The following is a 17,226-nucleotide window of genomic DNA, read 5'->3' as shown; positions in this document are numbered from 1 at the left end:
CTCCGTGTTATTACAGTAGATTACGAACAATTTTAACTCATTCATAACAGACAAGATTGGATCAATTCAATATGATTGTTCTTTCAACATCATATCTCAATGTTGTTTTAGGACTATTGTTACACTTAACGATGTCCTAAGATCCGGAAAACATGATCACCAACAACACTTGACCTAGTCATAGAGCCAAGACTAGGAACCTTTTATTGTACCGTTAATAATTCCACACGTGCATATGATTTTTCCACTGAATCTCATATTCCAGAATCATAGTAGTAATAGCACTAAATATAAACTCCATAATTATGAATATGAAAATATAATTATACAAATATTATTGCCACTAGGGCATATTTCCAACATTCACCTTCCTCAAGTCAGCAACACAAACCCAATTTCTTCCATGTTCTGCCCTAGCAAGCCACTGCCTCCGGCGAATTCATGTCTGAACCTCATTGTTAACACAACAACGTCCCATCTCTGGTTTGTGCGCCATCTAATCCGATTGGTAGTCAATATGTGAAGACCCCCTCCATCCACCCCCCTCCCACGTGTGCACAGTCAGCGTGGTGCCACGACTCTGGGGCAAGGCTCTGACCAGCCGTGCCGCCCCCGTCTCCAGCGCAATCATGGCTCAACCTCCTTAGGGAAGCCAATGCCACTGGTGCATGGTGTTAGAATAAATTTGAGGTACGCGATCGATCCTCCGAGGAACAAGCAATCACAGACAATGACAACACCGAGATTTGTTAACGAGGTTCGGCGAACTCGCCTACTCCCCGGGGCAATGACTACGGGCGCTCCTCCCCGAGATATGGCAACACCGGCCACCCGGGTGCCGGCACAAGCCACCAGCACCCCCTTGCGAGCCTGTCGCTATCTAGTCGTCGTAGGTTACAACGTGGGGTGCCTCCTCATATATAAGAGGCCAAGGGTACAACGTGTCCGACTCCGACACTACAAGTATCCTACCCACACTACAACACCAAGTCCAACGCGTAACCCAACTAGTACAAAATATTCGACACAAACACAACAAACTCCACCTTGGCGAATATTCTCCACCACCTTGAATTTGTGCATGCGTCAAACTTCCATGTACTCCGGACTTGTGTTTTCTTCTATGTAGCTTACTGAGAGCTACTCGACGAGTCTGCCCCAGACCCGCCGCCGCCGTGGAACCCCGCTGCTACTCCCGCAACTCCAGTCTCCGTGACTCCACCTGCAATAGTGCTCCTTTGCAGCTTGTAAAGATGTGAAGCCGTCCTCGTTCCAATAATCACAGTCACCTCATCTTCCATGATTCTCATGGTCTTCCTATCCCGATCACAACAGAATACCATACCACCATCATGAAGAACACCAAGCGAAATTAGATTCCTCTTTAGCACCGGCACATGCCTGACTCCCCGAAGCATCCGCTCAACTCCGTCAAACATCTTGATTTTGATGTCACCTACTCCAGCAACACGATAACCTGTGTCATCGCTCACATAGGCTAAACCAAACTCACCAGACTTGTACGAAGAGAACCACTCCCTGTTGGGTGTCGCATGAAAAGAGCAAGCCGAATCCAACATCGATGCTTCACCTTTGGTTAACCGCCTGTCTGATACTATGAGGACATCACTACTGCTGTCTGAGTCATCACCATGAGTTGCCTTATTAGCACTTGCCCCACCATTGAGTTCTGGACAGTCCTTTCTCATATGTCCCCACTTCTTACACTTGTGACACTGTATATTCTTTTTCTTTTTCTTGTTCTTCCCAGCCTCATATCCCTTCCGCCACTGCTCACCCTTGACTAGCAAACCTTCACCATGAGAGACTTCCACCGCGTTCTTCTTTCTCATATCATAAGATAGCAATGCCGCAGTAATATCCTCATTCTTGACGGTCTCCTTGTCGTGCGTCAACATAGTGATCAAATGGTCATAGGATGATGACAATGAACAAAGAAGCAGAATTGCCCTATCCTCGTCGTCAACCGTCGCACCCAAGCGTGCTAGATCCGTCACGACTTGATTAAAGGCGTTCATATACTCCACAAGATCTGACCCCTCCTGCATCCTCATCCCATACAACTTTTGCTTCAGATACACCTTGGTCGTCACAGTCTTGGACATAAACTGACTTTCCAGCTTCTCCCAGATCTTTTTCGGCGAATTCTCATCCATCACATGATAAATAACCTAGTCCGACAGACACAACCGTATAGTCCCGGCTGCTTTCAACTGTAACTCCTCCCAGTCATCCGCCTCCATCTTAGCTGGCTTGGCTTCCTACAACAACGCCTTCAAGCATCCCTGTTGTGCCAACAAATCTTTCACCCTTGTCTACCATAACCCAAAGCTTCCAGTTCCGTTGAACTTCTCCACCTCAAACCTGGTACCCGATGGCGCCATCACTACAGGAATCAGCTATTTTGCCGTCGGCCACGGCGGACGGCAAAGGCATGAACGGTGGACAGCAAAGGCCTTTGCCGTCAGCCGCGGACGGCAAAAGGCTCCGACAAAGTAGGCTACGGTAAACAGCTACTTTGCCATCTGCTTCCTGGCGGCTGACGGCAAAGGCCCTTTGCCGTCTGCGGCGGATGGCAAAGAGAGCAGACGGCAATAATTGCGCTGTCAGTCCGTTAAGTGGCTAACGGCAGGCCTTTGCCGTCCGCCGCTGACGGCAAAATTTCTAGTGTCTTTGCCGTCCGCCGTATGATGTCATCTACACGTCACTACATGGCAGGTTCTTTGCCTTCTGCCACTGATGGCAAAGTCTTTGCCGTCTGCCACTGTAGGCAAACTGACCAAATGGGTCAGCTCCCAGGAAGCACAGCTGGATGCCACGTGTCTTCTTTGCCGTCTGCGGCAGACGGCAAAGAGCCCATTGCCGTCGGTGGCAGACGGCAAAGAGCCTGCATATTGGCTCTTTTATCTGTTTTTTTTATTAAATCCAACAATTTTCATCACAAATATATATATGACATATATAGATATATTTCAAAAGTCCATTACAGAGCAAACATATAAGATATCCAACACATAACTTCATCATCCAACCATATATATTACATGCATAGTTCCATCATACATAACAAGTTCAACATAGAGGCATCCAACCATATATATTACAATAGTTTCATCCAACGATACATGCATAGTTCAACGATACAAAAGAAACAGAGAAAGGGATAAGGAGCACTCCATCTATGCAAGCTTTCGTCAAGTGAATGAAATCTGCAAAATGAAAAATAAGAAAGTTAGAACAAGAAGAGTAGAACAAGAAGAAGACTAGAACAAGAAGAGTAGAACAAGAAGAAGACTAGAACAAGAAGAGTATGTCATTTATGAGCTAACTTACGTGAAATGGATCATATATGAGCTAACTAAGTTGAAATGGGTCGTTTATGAGGTAGCTAAGGTGAAATGGATCATTTATGAGCTAACTTAGTTGAAATGGGTCGTTTATGAGCTAACTAAGGTCAAATGGATCTTTTTGAGGTAACTAAGGTGAAATGGATCGTTTTTTAGCTAACTTAGGTGAAATGGATCATTTATGAGCTAACTTAGTTGAAATGGCTCGTTTTTGAGCTAACTTAGGTGAAATGGATCATTTATGAGCTAATTTAGTTGAAATGGATCTTTTTGAGCTAACTTAGGTGAAATGGATCATTTAAGAGCTAATTTAGGTGAAATGGATCGTCCGGCTCAATCCAAGCTCTGGAAGCCGACCCTCACCAGGCAACGTGACAAACCCCGGGAAGTTTTGCCGGCAAAGAACTCCAAGGACGGAGTTGGGCCGGCGGACACTATGATGGTGGTCCCAACCCCTGCAGCATGACAAGGCCAACGCATTAGTTATTTGAAGAAACGTGAATGCAGAATGTAACGCCCTCGATGCGGCTATATCTCCCACGTGTCGAGGCACGACTTAGAGGCATAACCGCATTGAAAGCAATGTCGCAAGTCAGGAAATCATCACACATCCCATGTACATAAATAATATAAAGGGGAGGTACATAGTTGGCTTACACTCGCCACGTCACATCAACGTACATAAATAACATCCATCATACAAATCACTCATGGCCCGACTACGGTGCCAAAATAGAAAAGACCCCCAACATGCGACAAGGCCCTGAATCAATAACCCCAACTAGGCACCACTACTGATCGTCGGGAAAGGAAACATAATAACGCTGAGAGTCCTCGTCGAACTCCCGCTTGAGCTCGTACTCGTCACCTGGAGCGGAATCACCTGGTCCTGCATCTGGAGTTGTAGTATCTGTGAGCCACGGGGACTCAGCAATCTCACACCCACGCGATCAAGACTATTTAAGCTTATAGGAAGGTTAAGGCAAGTGTAGGTGGAGCTGCAGCAAGCGACTAGCATATATGGTGGCTAACTTATACGCAAATGAGGGCGAGAAGAGAAGGCGAAGCACGAGCGAGAAGCTAAAGGAACAACCTGCGCAAGCATTACTCCAACACCGTGTCCACTTCCCGGACTCCACCGAGAAGAGGCCATCACGGCAACACACTCAGTCGATTCATTTTAATTAATTAAGGTTCAAGTTATCTACAACCGGACATTAACAAATTCCCATCTGCCCATAACCGCGGGCACGGCTTTCGAAAGTTCAATCCCTGCAGGGGAGTTCCAACTTAGCCCATAACAAGCTCTCACGGTCAACGAAGGAATAGACCTCCTCCCAAGACGTTCCGATCAGACTCGGTATCTCGGTAACTCAAGACACTTCGACAGGTTAAAACAAGACCAGCAACACCGCCCGAATGTGCCGACAAATCCCGATAGGAGCTGCACATATCTCTTTCTCAGGGCACACTTAGATTGTCTTAGGTACGGGTAGGCCAGCCCAGAGTTGCCCCTGGTGGCCACCGGTAGCTGACAGGTGGACCAACACTCAGAGGAGCACTGGCCCAGGGGGGTTAAAATAAGATGACCCTTGAGTCTGCAGAACCCAAGGGAAAGAAAAGGGTAGGCAGCAAATGGTAAAACCAAGGTTGGGCATTGCTGGACAAGCTTTAATCAAGGTGAAATATCAAGTGGTTCCCATTATAACCCAACCGCGTAAGGAACGCAAAATCCGGGAACATAACACCGATATGACGGAAACTAGGGTGGTAAGAGTGGAACAAAACACTAGGCGAGAGGCCGAGCCTTCCACACTTTACCAAGTATATAGATGCATTAAGATAACATAGCAATATATTGATATCCCAACAAGTAAATAAATGTTCCAACAAGGAACGGCTCCAATCTTCACCTGCAACTATCAACGCTATAAGAGGGGCTGAGCAAAGCGGTAACATAGCCAATCAACGGTTTGCTAGGACAATGGTAGGTTAGAGGTTCAATCATGTAATTGGGAGGCTGACAAGCAAAAGGTAGGCATCGTAGCATTGGCATAGCAAGAGCGAGCAAACTAGCATAGCAAAGATAGTAGTGATTTCGAGGGTATGATCATCTTGCCTGCACAGTTGTCAAAGTTGACTGGATCCTCACAAGCAAACTCAACGGGCTCCTCGGTAGCGAACTCGTCTCCCGGCTCTACCCAACAAGACAAACAAGCAACAAGGATACAATCAACCACGTGCAAGACCAAGCAATATGATGAAATGATGACATGCTATGCGGGATGCGATGCGGGATGCAAAATGCAAGATATGACAGGAAATGCATGAACCTGGCCTCAACTTGGAATTCCAAGGGTGCCACTGGATAGAGGGGATGAAATCGCTTGAAAACGATATAAAGATCATTGGAATCGGAGTTACGGTTTGGAAAAGGCAAGCGTTTTAAGATATGACACCGGTCTGCGATTTACAGCAAGTAGGCATCTAAATGCAACGAAATGAACATGCTATAGCCACCAAACATGAAAACAAAATACATGGCAGTGATGTACACAAGATGCTTAACAAATCACTAGCACTAAGCCTAGGCAAATTCATCCATTAAGGGGTTCAAACAGGCATGGCAAAAATGAATATGCAAAACATATTTCAGACTTAGTGAAATTAACACTAGCCTGAAATTTCAGATCACGAAGCCCTCTTCGGAGCAGCAAAACAACATGATACATGACCTGAACATGACAAGTAAGAATATGGCATGGAGCTACTCAACAAGCTTAATAAAACACCCAAAGTGACCTGGGGCCAAAAGGGTTCACAAAATACTCTACCGAGCTCACGAACATAGCTCGAACACAATCAGTTTTCAGACTTAGTGAAAACTGAGACATGCAGAAATTTAACTCACGAAGGCATGTAAACGAGCTCGATGCACTCACTACGGTGCAAGTCATGGCAAGGAAAGCATATAACCAGCAAGAAGGCACAATATGCTAGCTACACATGGCAAGAACAAAGACATAGCATGCATGGAACACTAACGGTAGCATCGGCAAAATCGCAAACAAGTTGACGATCTGCCCAGATTAACAACGAAGCAAAAGTTGAGCTCGATTGAGTCAACCTAGAGCACTTCACATATGCAAACAAAGACATGGATGGATAGAGCCTAACATAAATATCAAAACTCCCTTACTAATCATCCTCAAAATAGGCACGGATCACTAGGAAACAAGCTGGACATATGGCATCACGAACTAAAATATCCCAGACTTGGTGAAAATCACAAAGTCCCTGAAATCAGCAATCTCAGGTACCTCTCTTCGCAAGCTTGCACAAGACAATACACACATCCTAAAAATGCATGGGTGGCACCTCTGGAAAGAAGACAAAATTCTTAACAATTCATCCCAAAGGGGCACAGGCATATCATGCACGGATTAAACATGGCAAAAATGACAAAAGTGCATGATGAACTAACGGATCTGCAATTTAACTCACGAAGCCTCCTTCTAACAGCATTTTGGGCATCAAGATGACCTCAAATGCAAATGATGCACTGGAATGAAATGATGTACATGTCGAGACGAAGATTTTGATATATCATATGCCCAAAACGGAGCTACGGTTGCGGAGATACGAGCAGTCAAACATCGCATAAAAAACTAGGGTTTCTGGACAAAAGTCAACGGGGGGGGGGGGGGGGGGGGGGGGGTTGGATCTGAGATCTGGAACCGCACGGAACCCGAGGCGGCGCCGGAACACTCTAGCAATGGGGCGTCGCCGGAGCTCGTCGCGGCTCGCCGGAGGAAGAGGGACGGCGGCGTCGGGCACCGGGGAGACGAGGGGCGGAGGCGGCGTCGGAGAGCGGGGGCGGCGGCGTAGTGGCTCCGGCCACTTGCTGGACGGGGCGGCAGGGCGCTCCGGTGGGCGGGGCCGGCGGCGGCGAGCACCCACAGCGGCGGCGGCGCACGGCCGGGCTCGGGGAAGGAGGGCACCGACCCGGGCGAGGGGGCGGCGGCGTCTCGCGGGCCGGGGAGGGCCCCGCGTGGGCCCGCGGGCTGGCGGCGCGGTCGGCGATGTGGTCCGGCGCCACGTGGCGCGACCCGGCTGGCTGAGGCGGGCGGCGGTGGACGTTGTCCGGCCGGGGGCGGACACGTCCGTCGGCGCGGTGGAGGAAGATGATTTTTTTTAGGAGGAGGACGGGGAGAAATCTGAGATTTGGAATGGGGGGTGTATATATAGGCATAAGTGGAGCTAGGAGAGCCCAAATGAGGTGAGGTTTTCGCCCACGCGATCGTGATCGAACGCTCTAGGACATGGAGCAAAGTTTGGTGGATTTTGGGACAAATTGGAGGGGTGTTGGGCTGCAACACACACGAGGCCTTATCGGTCCCTCGGTTAACCGTTGGAGTATCAAACGAAGTCCAAATGACCCGAAACTTGACAGGCGGTCTACCGGTAGTAAACCAAGGCCACTTGGCAAGTCCCAGTCCAATCCGGAAATGTTTAATCCCCACACACGAAATAAAGCTAGAAATGGGCCACCGGAGGAGAACGAAGCGCCAGAATGCAAAACGGACAACGGGGAAAATGCTCGAATGCATGAGATGAACATGTATGCAAATGCAATGCACGAGATGCCATGATATGAGATGGACGAAAAATAAAACAACACACGGAGACAAAGACCCGAACCCGAGAAATAAATATAACTTAGCGCCGGAGACGGCAAGAGTTGGATACAAATATGGAAAGTATATCTGGGGCGTTACACAGAAGGTACAAAAAGATTAAATGCACTTAACCTCTCCCATCAGGGAAAATCAACCACCTCTGCTCGCGGGTCACCGGCACGGACGGGAGCCGTGTAGCACCACGCTGGTAGACGTTGCCCCCCTCCTCCCCCTCCTCATCAGTCGGCTCCCCGCCATCATCAGCATGGCCACTCGGCTCCCCGCCATGCTCAGGCTGACCCGACCAGGTACCCCATCCAGACGTGTCCTCCGGGGTCTCGTGGGCCCAAGTCTCGTGGGCCGAAGGCCCGTCGACCCGAGGCTCGTGGGCCGAAGACTCGTGGACCGGAGGCTCTGGACCGGAGTCCGTGCAGCCTCCTCCTCAGACGAGTCCACCCTAGCAGTCACGTGCTCGGGTGAAACAGCTGGGGGTGGCGGCGAGGAAGGCGCCGTAGCAGTCACCTTACTCCTCTCCCGCGACCACGTGCTCCAGCCTCCTCTCTTCTTCTTACCTCGTCCCCTGCTGGGCACCGCGGTCGATGAAGAAGGGCCCGGCGGTGTCGCCATACTGTCCAGCAATGCTCGGCGGAGAGGTGCGTGTGGAATGGAAGACCTCGCACCACGCGCCGACGAAGAAGGGGCCTCGGCGCGCTCCCGACCAGCGCCCACCATCTTTCAACACCTGCCATGACAAAGAATAAACGAAATTAGTACAACATAAAAAAAGTACCGACATGAATAATAATATGTATATCACTTAAGTGTATCATCATCAAGTACAACATAAAAAAATTGAATACCTGACACTACTAATAATCTCGATCAGTATCATCAATAAATGCATAATCATCATCATCACTATAATCAAATGACGGGCTCATAGGGTTCATTGGCATCAACATGTGCAAGGCCACCTTGACGTAATCGGTCAAGCATTGACAGGTCATCCGCAGCAGTAACCCTCTTCTTGTTCCGGCACTTCTTGTTCCTCCTCTGGGGTGATGTCGGATTCACTGTCGCTGTCTACTTCAATGTTTTGGGGTGAAGTATAGCGGTTCTTGAAACGCTTTTTGGAAAGACGTGTCTCTTGGAAGAATTCTCCTTCATATGTGTCTGGGTTAATGTGAGGTTCATAATCCTCTTCCTTTGGGGGAGAAAGTCTAGCACGTGGCGGCACTTCATAAATGACATCCCAACCTTTCAGATTTGGATTAGTTTGCCAGGCCCATGGTAGATAGAAGACTTGGGTCGCCTGTTGAGCCGTAATATAGACATCAGGAACATCTAAATGGGTGCTTTAATTTGGTTGATTTCAACTAGCCCTATATGTTCATGAGTCCTTCTAGTCTCCTTCGGCTGAAACCAATAACATTTGAAGACTACGACATTCAGTGGGTTTTCACCATATAATAGAAGTTCATAAATTGCTTCAACTATCCCATAATACTCGGTACCTCCTTCGCCGATAGCAGATACACAACAATTTGTAGACTTTCGGTCGGCCATAGATAGCTCTTTGCCATAGGTACGAAAGCGATACCCGTTGATGTCGTACTTGTCAAATGCACAGACCTTATAGTCAAAACCATTAGCGACTTGTCTCAATTCGGCGTCCATAGACTCTGAATTAGCCTACAAGTTTAATATGAAAGGATTGTTGCATTATGCACAAATTAGCGAATGAAATGAAATTGTCTAATAGAAATTACCGTTTGTTTGAACCAAGAGATGAAACCGGGATAGCCACCTCCTTGCTTTGCGAGAAGCTCATACTCTTTCGACGGAATCCTTTTGGATCTCCGCTCCATACGAGAATATGGCGACGTATCGACTGTATGACATATCCAGGAATAAGAGTAGTTCAAAGGAAATAGAAGTTGCGAAACAATGTACCGAGAACTTACTCGATGTACGGCCGCACTTCTATCAGGTTGTTGAAGATATACAACGAAATGGTCCGCCATTCTTCGTTATCCAAAGATACTGGATGTGAAACACTAGCTGGTGCGAGATTCCCTTTGAATAGGCTGAGGTTGGATCCACCCTTTTTAGGCTCGTCAGCATTGTACCGAGGCTTCGGATTATGCAAATGACGATTTTTGGCTTCGTAGTGCGCTGTTACGAAGTTTGCCGCCTCCTCTGTGATGAATGCCTCAGCCATCGATGCTTCAATTCTACGTTTATTTTTACATTTTTCTAAGCGTCTTCTGCATCCTCTCAGTTGGTAGCACCAACGATTTTGCACGGGCCCCCCAATCTTGCCTCGGTTGGGAGATGCAAAATCAAATGCTGCATTGGATTAAAGAAGCCCGGTGAAAGATCTTCTCTAACTTGCAGATCAACTCCGGCGCCAACTCTTCCATTTCTTCTAGCACGCCAGGCGATAGTTCTTTCGCACAAAGAACACGGAAGAAATAGCTGAGTTCTGCCAGTACTAGCCATTCATCCTCAGGGATGAAGCCACGCAACATCACCGGCATTACCCGCTCAATCCATATGTGCCAATCATGACTCTTGAGACCAAATATCTTCAGTTTATCAAGATTCGCTCCCCTCTTTAGATTCGCTGCATACCCATCGGGGAACATCAACTGCTGTTGCACCCACAAGAGAATTTCCCTCATAGCTGGCCTTCCAAGATTGAACCATGCCTTTGGCTTCGTCCAGTTCTGCTTTCCTTTCGGTTCTTTCATGTTTTGTAACGGCCTATCACATAGCGCCTCCAGATCGACTCTAGCCTTAGTATTATCCTTTGACTTCCCATCTATGCCGAACAATGTACCAAAAAGTGCCTCGGCGATATTCTTCTCAGTGTGCATCATGTCGATGTTGTGTGGGCAAAGGAGGTCTTTGAAGTAAGGCAGATCCCATAAGCATGTTTTGTGAGTCCACGCGTGCTTAGTATTATACCCCTTGAAGTACCCTGGACGTTGTGGATCTGGCTCGAGAGCGTTTAACTGATCCAGGGTCTGTTGGCCTGTCAATGCAGGTGGTGCAGAGTTTTTGACAACTCTACCCTGATGAAGTTCTTCTTGTCTTTCCTGAACTTATGGCGAGGATCCAGGAACTGTCTATGCATGTCGAAGCAAGAAAACTTGCGACCGGCCTGAAGCCAACGAAACTCAAGAGCTCCCTTGCATGTGGGGCACGGGAACCTTCCATGCACACACCAGCCAACGAATAGCGCATACGCCGGCAAGTCATGCGTCGAGTACATGTACCAGACACGCATTATGAAGTTCCGTTTGCTAAAGGCGTCGTATGTCTTGAACCCATTATCCCAGGCTTCTTGCAATTCGTCCTTAAGCGGCTGCATGTACACATTCATATTTTTGCCCGGATAGTTGGGTCCTGGAATTATCAACGTCAGGAAAATGTTCTTTCTTTGCATAATCTGTCCGGGGGAGATTGAGTGGAAAGACAAATACGGGCCAACAACTGTATTGGGCTGCCGTCATACCAAACACACTGAACCCATCCGTGCTGATGCCGACTCGAGGATGCCTCGGATCTGCCGCTTTGTCAGCATGTAATTCATCAAACTTTTTCCACGCAACACCATCCGATGTGTGTACCATCATCAGATTCCCATCTGCATCTAGTTCGGTTCTTTTGCCTGTTTTGTGCCATGTCATCTGTCTGGCCGTCTCTTCGACCATGAAAAGACGTTGAAGTCTTGGTACGATTGGCATATACCGAAGAACACTAACGGGGATTTTGGTCTGTGTCTTCTCACCCATACCGTTGTCTACCACAATATACCTGGAAGACTTGCAAATGGGACAATAGTTCAAGTCCGCATAGTCAAGCCTAAATAAGGCACATCCTTTCTCACAGGCATGTATCTTCTCATAGGGCATCTTCAGTGCACGGAGGATTTTGTCCGACTGGTACAGGTTTGCAGGCATTACATGGCCTTTGGGTAGAAAGCGTCCAAATACTGTCATAATTGCGTCATAGCATTCTCTGCCCAAGTTGAACTGAGCCTTCAGAGCCATTACTTGTGAGATGGCATCCAACTGACAAAGCTCAGTGTGCTCGTGGAGCGGACGTTTCGAAGACTCCAACATTTCATTGAAGGCCTTTGCAGATTCCTCCATCTCCTCGTCCGAATCCCGAGCATCATCATAGCCTTGCACCATGTTTTCCATCCCGGTACCATGCTCGTCGGTGCGACGACGATCCACCTCAGCTCGGTCACGTTGGGCAGACTCACCATGAAATGTCCACACCGTATAATCGGGCGTAAAACCACTCTTCTGCAGGTGTTTGCCCATTTCAGCCTCTGTCTTCTTTTCCCAATTGCCGCACCGGAAACAGGGGCACCAGGTTTTCTTTTGGCCATTTGCAAATGCGGCTTGCACAAACCCCTTAGTTTTTGTGAACCATTCAGCGCTCCATTTGTTCTGACCAGTGTGACCGGTATACATCCAAGCACGGTCACTCATCTTGACTTTCAGAGCTACTGGACACACAACAATTATATATGTAATTCACCATGTATATATTCATCAGTTGATCTACTTTGTCAATTTTATTACGTCCATGCAACCTACACTCTAATAGGTAATGATAGGTCCTAATCCCACCCGTGTATGTGTAGATTGGTTCATTTTCCCATGCTATGCTCCGGATCCGACGCAAAATTTCGGCAGCACCTCCCCTGTTCTCCTGATACACGTCTCTGCAATAAACAGAGAGATGTGTACCCGGAGAAACAACAGGAGGCACTGACGAATATATGCGTCGGACTGGAGCAAAGCATAATGGAAAAACGAACCCAATCTAACTACCGCTGTCCAGCATAGCGTGACAATTCAAAGAATCAAGTGATAAATATGAAATGCATGCAATTATAATATACGCTTTCAAACGGAAGACACATATTGTTACGCATACTGATGATTCAAGACACATATATAGCTAGCTATCAAGTTTCACGAATAGATCAAATAATTAATGGGGGAGGAGGACTTGTCATTTGTGCTCACCCACGAACGAAGGGGCAGAGCTCGTCAAACGCACGGCGAGGTCGTCGAACACCAAACCTCGCAGCGATGAAACAACTGCACATTTAAAACTACACGATCAACACAATTATATATGATGTTTTTCATAACAAAATCGAAAAAATATATGACCTAACTAATAATTCACAAATATATGACCCCGTCGGCCTCTGGAAGGCCAAAGAACACCTTTTCGGGAGGTGTCGGTGGTCGGGGTGTCCTGTCGTGTCGGGGTGCCGTGTCGGGTCGGCTGTTCGGTCGGGGTGTCGGGTCGTGTCGATTCGGGGTGCCGTGTCGGTGTCGGGGTGTTGTTCGGGTCAGGCTGTGTGTCGGGTTTCAGGTAGTCTGTCGGTCAAGCTCGAAGGTCGGCAGGTTCGGTCAGGCTTCGGGTCGGGTGTCGTCGGGTCGGTGTCGGGTCGAGTGATCGGTTGGTCAGTCGGGGTTGTCGGGGGCGGGCGCGGTTCGGGTCAGCCCGGGTCGGGTCGGTCGTGTCGCGGTACTCGTGTGGTGACGTCAGTCGAAGTCCGTGTCCGGTCGGGGTCGGCGGTGTCGGTCAGCCCGGTCGGGGTACTTCGGGTCGTGTGCGTGGGGTGCGGTCGGGCGTCGGGTTCGGGTCAGGGTGTCGGTCAGCTTGGGTCGCGTCTCGTCGGTGTCTGTCGGCGTCCGAGCGGGTCCGGGTGTCGTGTCGGTTGTCGGGGTAGGTGGGTGATCTGTCAGGTGTCAGTGTCGGGATGTCGTGTCGGTTTCCGGTGTCGGGATCTCGGTGTCGGAGTGCGGTCGGGTCCGGTTCGGGGTCGGGGATGTCGGGTCAGGCTCGGGGTCGGGGTGTCGGTCGCGGGTCGGGGTCGGTCGGTGTCGGGGTCGGGGTCTAGGGGTCGGGGTGTCGTTCGGGGTGCCGGGTCAGGGTCGGGGTGCCGTGTCGGGTCGGGGTTTTTCCCTCTTTTTTTCCTTTTCTTCTTCTTCCTATTCTTCCTTTTCTTCCTTTTCTTCCTTCTTCTTCTTCTTCTTCTTCTTCTTCTTTCCTTTTTCCTCTTCTTCTCCTCCTCTCCTCTTTTTTCTTCTTCTTCTTCCTCTTCTTCTTTTTTCTTCTCCTCCTCCTCTTCTTCTTCTTCCTTTCCTTTTTCCTCTTCTTCTTCTCCTCCTCTCCTCTTTTTCTCTTCTTCTTCTTCTTTCCTCAAACTAAACTAAACCTAAAACTAAACCTGAAACTAAAACTAAAACTAAATCTAAACTAAACATAAACCTAAAACTAATAAAACAGAAAAAAAGAAAAAACTAAATCTAAACCTAAAACTAAACTAAAACTAAACCTAAAACTAAAACTATAAATCTAAACTAAAACTAAAAAAGAAAAAAACAGAAAAAAAAGAGGGCTCACCTGGGGCAGGGCCGGTGGAGGAGGGGCGGGGCGGTGGAGGAGCCCGGTGGGAGGCCGGGGGCCTGGGGCGGCGGGGGGCCGGCCGGCGGTGCGGGGGGCGGGGCGGGGGGGGCCGGGGCGCCGGGGCGGCGGGGGGGCGACGGGGCAGTGGCGAGTGGTGCGGGCGGCGGCGCGCGGCGGCGGCGGTGGTGGGGTGGGAAGTGGTGGCGGGGCACGTCGGCGAGGAGAGAACAGAGAGTAACGGGCGGGGGTACGGGCCGTTAGGTAGTGTCCTCTTTGCAGTCCGCCCTTTTGCCTCTTTGCCGTCTGCTGGTAGACGGCAAAGAGGTGGGCCGTTAAGTTTTTTTCCAAACGGGCGGGGGGTGGGGGCCACCTCTCTCTTTGCCGTCTGCCAGCGGACGGCAAAGATTCTTTGCCGTCTGCTGGCAGACGGCAAAGTGCTCGCGGACGGCAAAGAGCTTCTTTGCCGTCTGCCATTTCTTTGTCGTCTGCTTTTTGGTAGCTGATGGCAAAGAGCTTCTTTGTCGTCCGCTAGCTGACGGCAAAGAGCTGGCAGATGGCAAAGTAGTTGATTCCAGTAGTGCATGGTTCTTTGTATGACTGACCCCGTGAAAAATAACTGAGCACTCTTCCCCTGTTCCCCAAGTACACGAACGAAACCTCCGCGTACTACAAGCAATCAACAAACGAGTTGGTCTTCAAGTGAAAGTGCTCCCTTGGCTCAACTCCAATGCTAGCGAACATTCTTTGCCTAAGCCCTTGCTTTCCAATGGATGCAACCAGCGATGGCTTTTTCTTCTGCTGAATCTCGATCTTTTGCCTCTGTCTCGTACCCCTGCCCTGCCGCTGCTTTTAACTACGCGCAGGTGTCCGGCTCACAGACGATTTCCACAGGACTCAGTCCGCTTGCTATTTCCAATTGCACTACGTATCGCTAGAATCTGCATGTCCAGCGACCGATCGAGTCCTCAGGCTGCACGCGTCCTTCCGCCGCTTGGGCTACTGTCCGTGTGCCCGCTAGACCGCACTTCCCATCTACGATGCCACAAAGCCGCGTCCAACCTTGCCGACTCCGAGTAGGTCAACTCGGCGCCCACACGATGGAAAAACAGGCCGATTCTTTCGATCTCGCCGACAACTAATTCTTCCGCGATATTTTCACCTCTAGATCAACACGATCCACCTCAATCTCAAACCTTGCTCATGATACCACTTGTTAGAATAAATTTGAGGTACGTGATCAATCCTCCAAGGAACAAGCAATCACAGACAATGACAACACCGAGATTTGTTAACGAGGTTCGGCGAACTCGCCTACTCCCCGGGGCAATGACTACAGGCGCTCCTCCCCGAGATACGGCAACACCGGCCACCCGGGTGCCGGCACAAGCCGCCAACACCCCCTTGCGAGCCTGTCGCTATCTAGTCATCATAGGTTACAACGTGGGGTGCCTCCTCATATATAAGAGGCCAAGGGTACAACGTGTCCTACTCCGACACTACAAGTATCCTACCCACACTACAACACCAACTCCAAGCGTAACCCAATTAGCGCAAAATATTCGACACAAACACAACACATGGCCCCCTTTCGACCTCGGGGTGACTCAACTTCTCTCCATGCTGGAGAAATCAACTGATCGGAATCCTATTGCAGGCAACAAATAAAGAGAAAAAGGGGAAGCTCCCCCTCATCTGATTGATTGTAGCCCGGGCGTTGATGAAGCCATGTACCTAGGGTAGGGGCACAGACCCGTCCAAGGAGCCCTACCCTAGGACATCCCTAGGAGAAGTCACCTTTCAATCGACTTGAAGGTATCCCACTCGACGGATTCAAGACACTCGACCAGAAAGCTATCACTCGACCATGAAGCCAACCACTCGACCGCCAGGAGACCTGTCGTCACTCTGCAGGCAAACGGTCAGCTGTTAAGTAGTCTTTATGGTCATTATAGCACTTTATTAGGGGCGTTACCAGTAACGCCCAACCTTAAATGTACCTTAAACCCTGCATTACTGAGCGCACGAGGGGGCCGGCGAACTCTATATAAGCCACCCCCCTCCTCAGTATGAAGGGTTCGCACCCCTGTTATTCACACGCCAGTAATCCAGTCGACCGCCTCCGGCACCGAGACGTAGGGCTGTTACTTCCTCCGCGAAGGGCCTGAACTCGTACATCTTGGTGTGTTTACAACTTCCCAATAGCTGAGATCTAGCCTCTCCATACATACCCCCCTACATCACTGTCAGAGTTAGAACCACGACAGTTGACGCCCACCGTGGGGTAGGAATCTTAGCGCCTGATTGGAGAAGTTGCATTTTTTCCGATCCCTTTGATCATGGTTTCGTGCGGAGTTTTGGTGGAGGGCCGCGAGATCCGCCTCGGCGCGCTCACGTTCATCGCCGACGACTCCGCCTGGCTTCAGGAGGCGCCACTCGACGTCGACGCGCTCCCCGTCCGCGGTGCGACGCTTTTCCGCGCAAGCGTTCGTGGCGTCCTCCTGCGGCAGCCGTCGACCCAGTATTGGTCGGCCCCCGTATCGTCTCCCCGCTCTGTCTCCCACCGGCGCAAGCGCTCCGGTCGGTTGAGACTTCAGAGGTGGGTGAGAAACGCTGTGGCTCGCCAGTCGGCCGCCCTGCAAGTCACGGCAATCGAGCCCGACGAATCCCTCTGCGGCCTGTTCGACCTGTCGACTGGCTCCACAGAGACCGCATCCGAGTGCGACAGCAGC

The sequence above is a fragment of the Triticum urartu genome, chromosome 7 (assembly GCF_003073215.2).
Source record: "Triticum urartu cultivar G1812 chromosome 7, Tu2.1, whole genome shotgun sequence".
Classification (NCBI taxonomy): Eukaryota; Viridiplantae; Streptophyta; class Magnoliopsida; order Poales; family Poaceae; genus Triticum; species Triticum urartu.
This window is presented reverse-complemented; position numbering follows the sequence as displayed.